The sequence below is a fragment of the Helianthus annuus genome, chromosome 4 (genome assembly GCF_002127325.2).
Source record: "Helianthus annuus cultivar XRQ/B chromosome 4, HanXRQr2.0-SUNRISE, whole genome shotgun sequence".
NCBI lineage: Eukaryota > Viridiplantae > Streptophyta > Magnoliopsida > Asterales > Asteraceae > Helianthus > Helianthus annuus.
Window position 1 is genome coordinate 49,387,901 of NC_035436.2, and position 6,954 is coordinate 49,394,854.

Below are 6,954 nucleotides of genomic sequence, written 5' to 3' on the forward strand. Positions count from 1 at the left end.
TTGAACCCGGATGACTCTGAGTCTAAATGCAGCGGGAAATCCTGCTAAACCGTGCCAGATCCTTAATTCCCTGAAATACATGTAAGTTGAAAAATCAACAATAATGTTGAGCGAGTTCATGCGAAAATGAGTAAATAAACCTTTATCTTTATCAAAAAAAACCCTGGTATGTAGCAAATAAGGAAATAAAAGAGATCACCAATGGGTTGCAAGTCCACTGATATGTGTGAAGTGCAAGTAGGGATGACTCAAACCTAGCGGATTTATGCGTCGGGCACTAAGTCACCCCGAGGTCCGTTATGCTGGACCTGGGGCTGGGCTCGCTACACCCAGATAGATCTACCGCTCCTGTCCCTCGGTCCTCAACGAGGATTAATGGCCTCAAGTTTCTGCCTACCCACTCACATGATCTAAGTAATAACCCTCCTTATGCTAACCATACCATGTATAACATATCCATAATCATTGTAACATGTATTTCACCCCCGCAGTTTATAAAACTGAAAACAGTTAAGAGAAGAAAAGGGGGACATGAACTCACAGTGAATGCGTCACAAAATCAAGCAATCCAATATCCAAGTGCTGTGCAACGACCTACATGTGCTAATTCTATTAGACGGATGGCCGTGCTTTAGCTTCATAGATTATATTTTTGGGAAACAGTTAGTCAACCGTTTCGTATATATATTTGATACGCATTCTCCTTCCCAAGGATGGGGGAATCAAATACATGTATACTTATTTTATTTTATTAAGTCCCACTTAATATATTTTATTTCTTATTTCAAAATATATTTATTTTTCTCAAAAATAATATATTTCCTTTTTCTCATAATATTTTCCCAAAATAATGTTTTAACAATACATGCTTATGAATACTTCCGAATAAAGCGTAAGTTACGTTTTGGTGATTAAGTGGTAATAGAAATTACCGTTGTAACTTATATGTTTGCCGTGAAGGCGTTTGTAATATTTCGGGCTTGACAAGGTTAGTAAATATTATTTTTACTCTAAAAATAATATTTATATATCTTCACAAAATAATCATAAACAGTGAGGTGACAAAATATATTTTCCGAATAAATATTTATCACTTTTAGTTTTGTGAAAATCCCACCTCCGATTATTTATAAATAAAGTTGTGGCGAAATATATTTGAAAACATGTCAAGGTAGTCTAACACTTGTAAATAATTCTAAGTGTTAGATTTTTAGAAAATTTCGCCAGAGTTTCCCCTGTAACTGGAGGTGGCCACGCTTTCAAGCGTATCATTTTCTTTTACAACTCATCTCAACAATTTATCAAATCAACCGAATCAATTTTCAACACTTCAAATAGAAGACTAGTATGTAAAACCGCGTTGTTTCATGAACTTGTAGTTTTTACAAAAACTACGGTGTAGATTTCGTCATTTTTAGTGGATCTATTCATAACATAACTTAGTCTTGCAAAAACCTCGTTTTTAGAACAACTTACTTCTTACAACTTCCCGACAATTTTTGTAAATATTGTTATTTTGTCGGATCTTTTATTCTACAAGTGTTTCTACACTTGTAGTTTATAGAAATCGTATTTGTTAACACTTTATCCATTTTTATAAAAACATGATTTTCTCGACACCCGGTCCTACGAATATACCACTTGTACATACGTAGATCGGCTTGTTTTAAATACTATTTTTCACGTTAAAACATTTTTACACAAGTTCATGTTTCCCGTGTGGTGGAGTTTCACCTTTTAACCCTTGTATCAAAGAAACCAGTGTATGTCAAGATACGTGATCCTAACAAAGTCGGGTTAAACGATGATGAGAGCCACCACATCATAGATCGGGCCATAAAAACCAACATATTCAAATACTACGACATTTACACGCGTTTTGAGCTTTTATCCAACGATATTCACGTTTTAGCAAACTTTAAAGTTCCATTAAGCGGGTTACCGACATTCAACCGACAAATATCCTTTTAACCACTTTAGACATGACCAAAAATGAGTTTTAAACGTTATACCTCTAGCTCGGGGCTAGGGAAGAAACTAGTCGAAAACTGCGTGGATAATAGCAAACGGTAGAGGTCCTCCGCGTTCCGTTTGTTCCGAGCTCCGTTGTACGTAACCACCGACACTTGAGTATGCTTGGAATGTCAAGACTTGAACCGAAAAACGGATGTGGGGGTGGTGGTGATCTCGGCCGAGAGGAGGGGGCAAGGGAGAGGGAGTGGTGGTGAGGTGAAGTGTGTGTTCAAGTGTGTGAGAGATGAGAGTATTTATAGACAAAAGTGCCTCGTTCTTCGCGTAATCTAATTTAATATAATAAAGGACGTACTCCCCCGGGGCCCACTAGTTGGCCGATTCCATTGAGATGTAAAGGCACTCGGTTCGTTTCCAAACGTTCAGTTACGGTTTAGTTTGGTTAAGTGCGTTACTTTTAAGGTCTAACCCCGTTAGTTGTTTTAGTGTATTAAAAGCGGGTGTTAGGGTAATCAGGGACCCTAACTGGCTCAGAAAAGTACCAATATTAATTTTGGCAATATTTTTATGTTCCGGGTATTGTCCGGTTGTTCGGTCGGATAGTAATCCGTTAAAGTGCTTAAGATATCCGTTAAGCGTCATAAATAATATTTTTAGCGACACAATTTATTCTGCAAAGTGTCGGGAATAATTCCTCATATTTTGGCACTTTATTAATTAGCTAGAAGCTAGTGTGTTGATAAAAGTGCTGTGTTTCGTGCTTAAAGTTCGTTTTAGGCACATCCAAATCTCTATATCTTATTCCTAGAGACGTAATCATACAACCCTTGTATCCCTACACACACTATGGGTGTAGTAAAAATATTCTGGCTCATTCAGGCCTTTAGAGGCAGTGTTTGCCTGATGCTGGCTATATCAGCATGTTCACTGTGTATCCGTTTAATGCTACTGTGCTTTTGTGCATCATGTTTGTCACTAAGGTTCAGCAAATAAGTAGTGTAGTGACAGGAATATCAAAGTATGATGCAGATATGTGCAAGTACCAACAATCAAGTAGCAGTTTATCAGCAAACTCAGTAAAGCACAGTAATTAGGCAACAATTAATAATTAATTAAGTAGTACGGATACCTGGTTTTGAGAGGGTTGTCACACAGCATGGACATCGAAGGATCATCCTTCGATGTCTAATGGTTGAACCATGGTCGAACCATATCTTTCGAGCACCTCGAAGGATCAGTTGTATCCTTCGAGGCTATCCTTCGATCCAGACAACATCATGTTGTCCAAGTCAAACTAGGAGGATAGTTGACTTGGTCAACTTACAGACTGACTTAGGACATCGTTTTCATACAGACCGAACACAGCATAAAGACCGAATATCTCAGAACCTCGGCAATCTATCAAACGAAATTTCGGTACTAAGACCATATGCCAATGAATGGTTCCCACCTGGTCTTCAGTCAATTAAGATTTATATCACCCTGCGCACTTTAAAATGATTGTGAACCTACCGATACATCTTATATAGAGCTGCTTATCGTTTTGCATTTAAGGTTTAAAGAGGTTTGGATAGACCACTGATGTACTATCATTTTCTCTTTTGCTCGCCAGGAAACTCATTTTTGATTTTCTATTGTTTTTGTGTTTTTGAAATTTTTCGATGTTTTTGGATTTTCAGATTTTTGGATTTACTCCCCCTAAAATCAATAAACTAAGAGAAATTTAAAAACACACAGAGATATTTAGAAAGATGATTTTCCGATGTTGGTTTTACTCTTGCTTGACCTTAATGCCATTTACCAATAATAAGAAGTCAAATCTAGATTTGTCAAAAGCTTTGGTAAATAAGTCGGCACGTTGGTCATCGGTGTGGACCTTAACAACATCGATTAGCCTTTTCTCAAAGCAATCACGTATGAAGTGATATTTGATTTCGATGTGTTTGGTCTTTGAATGCTGCACAGGATTTTTAGTGATATCTAAAGCAGCAGAATTATCAACGTATATAGGAGTAGTTAGGAATTCAAAACCGTAGTCCCGCAATTGTTGTTGGATCCAAAGAACTTGTGAGCAACAACTTGAGGCAGCAATGTATTCAGCTTCGCATGTTGATGTAGCGACACACGTCTGCTTCTTGCACTGCCATGTGACTAGGCGATTTCCTAGAAACTGACATCCAGCCGTTGTGGATTTGCCGTCGATTTTACATCCGCCAAAATCAGAATCACTGAATGCGACCAAGTCAAAGTTATTATCCCTAGGATACCACAGACCGGTGTCGGGGTAAGCCTTCAAATAACGAAAAATCCTTTTGACAGCTGCAAGATGTGAGGCCTTCGGGTTAACTTGATATCTGGCAAGCAGGCACGTTGGGTACATTATATCTGGCCTTGATGCTGTGAGGTACATAAGGGATCCGATCATCGCGCGATAGTATGAGGGGCTAACAGGTTCACCCTTCAAGTCAGGAGTTATTCCGTGATTAGTTGGCAATGGGGTACCAATGGGCGTTGCATCGGACATCTGGAACCGGCTCAAGATGTCTCCAACATATTTAGTCTGATGGATGAATATCCCAGACTCCGTTTGCTGCACTTGTAGGCCCAAAAAGAAATTCATTTCCCCCATAGCACTCATCTCGAACTTATCCTGCATGATGCGCTCGAAATTCCTACACAAAACATCATTAGTAGAACCAAAAATAATATCATCAACATATACCTGTACCAGAAGAAGATCTCCATCTTGTTCTTTGATGAAGAGAGTACAATCGATAAGACCTCTTCGAAAACCGTTCTCCAGCAGATATGTAGATAAGGTTGCATACCAAGCTCGTGGCGCTTGATGAAGACCATATAGAGCTTTGTTGAGCAACCAAACCCGATCGGGATGGACAGGATCTTCAAAACCTGGAGGCTGTTCGACATATACCTCTTCTTCAACCACACCATGTAGAAATGCACTTTTGACGTCCATCTGGTAAACCTTGAATCCTTTGAATGAGGCATAAGCCAGAAAGATCCGAATAGCTTCCAGACGTGCAACTGGTGCATAGACTTCGTTGTAGTCGATCCCTTCAATCTGACGAAAACCTTGAACGACTAAACGAGCTTTGTTCCGAATAACCACTCCACGGTCGTCTTTCTTGCATTTGAAGACCCATCGAGTGCCAATCTTCTTGTAGTTCTCGGGTTTTTCAACAAGCTTCCAAACACCAAGCTTGTGAAATTGCTGTAATTCTTCCTGCATGGCTTCAACCCAAGCACTGTCTTTTAATGCTTCTTTCCATGACTTTGGTTCTTCTTGTGACACGTAACACGCGAAGGACCAGTCATTTTGTTGACCAGATTCTCTTATAGCTGAATACAAACCAGCATTTCGGTTGTTTCTCAGCTGATTACGCGTCTGCACACCGCGATGGACATCTCCTATGATATTCTGCTGGGGATGGGTATCATGAATCCTCATTTCAGGATTATCTGGCACACGTGCATTGATACCCAAATTGGTAAGATTAAGATCAACAACCAACTCCACACCAGGAATGTGGGTAGAGGTGGATGCATTCCCTTCAGCAGTGTCTACATTCTGCGTATGAGGTGTATCTACAGAAGCACCTTGAACAGGAGCAGCTGGAGCTGAAGATCCTTCGGCTGCATCATGATATTCATCATTTTCAGAAGAGTCATTATAGTCAGCAGCATCTTCATAAACCTCATTTTGAACCATATTGTTGACTGACGAAGAAGCTTGAGGGTCAACAACAATAGGTCTAACCAATGGCGAGACAGCAGCGTTGTCACTTTCCAACAACATCCTAGCCGCTGCTGATTCTTCGTCAAAGGTTGGCAGATTGAAGGAGTCAAATAGCCCATCATAATCGAACATCCACGGATCACCCGGAGCCCTAACAGGACTCGTGTACCTTTGAACCCTAACTTCGCTCCATAGCTCAATCTTTTTGGTAGCTAGATTCCAAACACGAAAATTCGGAGTAGCATATCCAAGGAAGAAACCCTCGATAGCTCTTGCACCAAACTTTCCATCCGGCTCAATCATAGTACATGGAGCACCAAACGGTTCAAGGTAAGAAAGATCCGGTTTCCTTTTCTGAAGGAGTTCGAAGCAAGTCTTGCCATGTCTCTTTACTGTAAGAACTCTGTTTAACGTGTAGCATGCAGCCGATACAGCCTCCCCCCAGAATTGAATAGGGAGTTCTGACTCTACTAACATTGTTCTTGCAGTTTCTATAATAGTTCGATTCTTCCTCTCAGCGACACCATTTTGTTGTGGAGTATAACGAGAACTGTACTCATGAAGAATGCCTTTAGAAGTACAAAACTCATCCATAACTTGATTCTTGAATTCAGTTCCATTGTCGCTTCGTATCCTTTTGACTTTCAACGTATAGAGATTTTCCAACATTGTAAGAAGATCCTTGAGGATGCCAGGAGTTTCACTCTTGTGTGCCATAAAAGATACCCAAGAAAATCTAGAGTAGTCATCAGTAACTACTAAACAATAAGCATCACCAAACGTTGTCTTGTGCTTCATAGGTCCAAAAAGGTCCATATGAAGACGTTCGAGAGGCATGCTGACAGTGTTGATTTTCTTCAAAGGGTGAGACTTCTTTGTTTGCTTCCCCTTTTGGCACGAGACACAGATATCTTGTAGATGAAAACTTCTTACAGGCACACCATTCACAAGGTTATTTTTCACCAAATGGTTCATTTTTCTCAAGTGAATGTGTCCCATTCTTCTGTGCCAAGATATAGACTCCTTTTCTGTGGCTTTTGAGACAAAGCAAGTGACTTGTGCAGATGTTGTAATCGCCTGGCTCATGTCGAGAATATAAAGATCATTAACTCTCGGAGCCGATAAGAGAATCCATTCTTGTGGAATTTTGAATCCAGGTTTCAGCACATAGCAGCCAGCGTCATCAAAAATCACTGAGAACTTTTTATCGCAGATTTGCGACACAC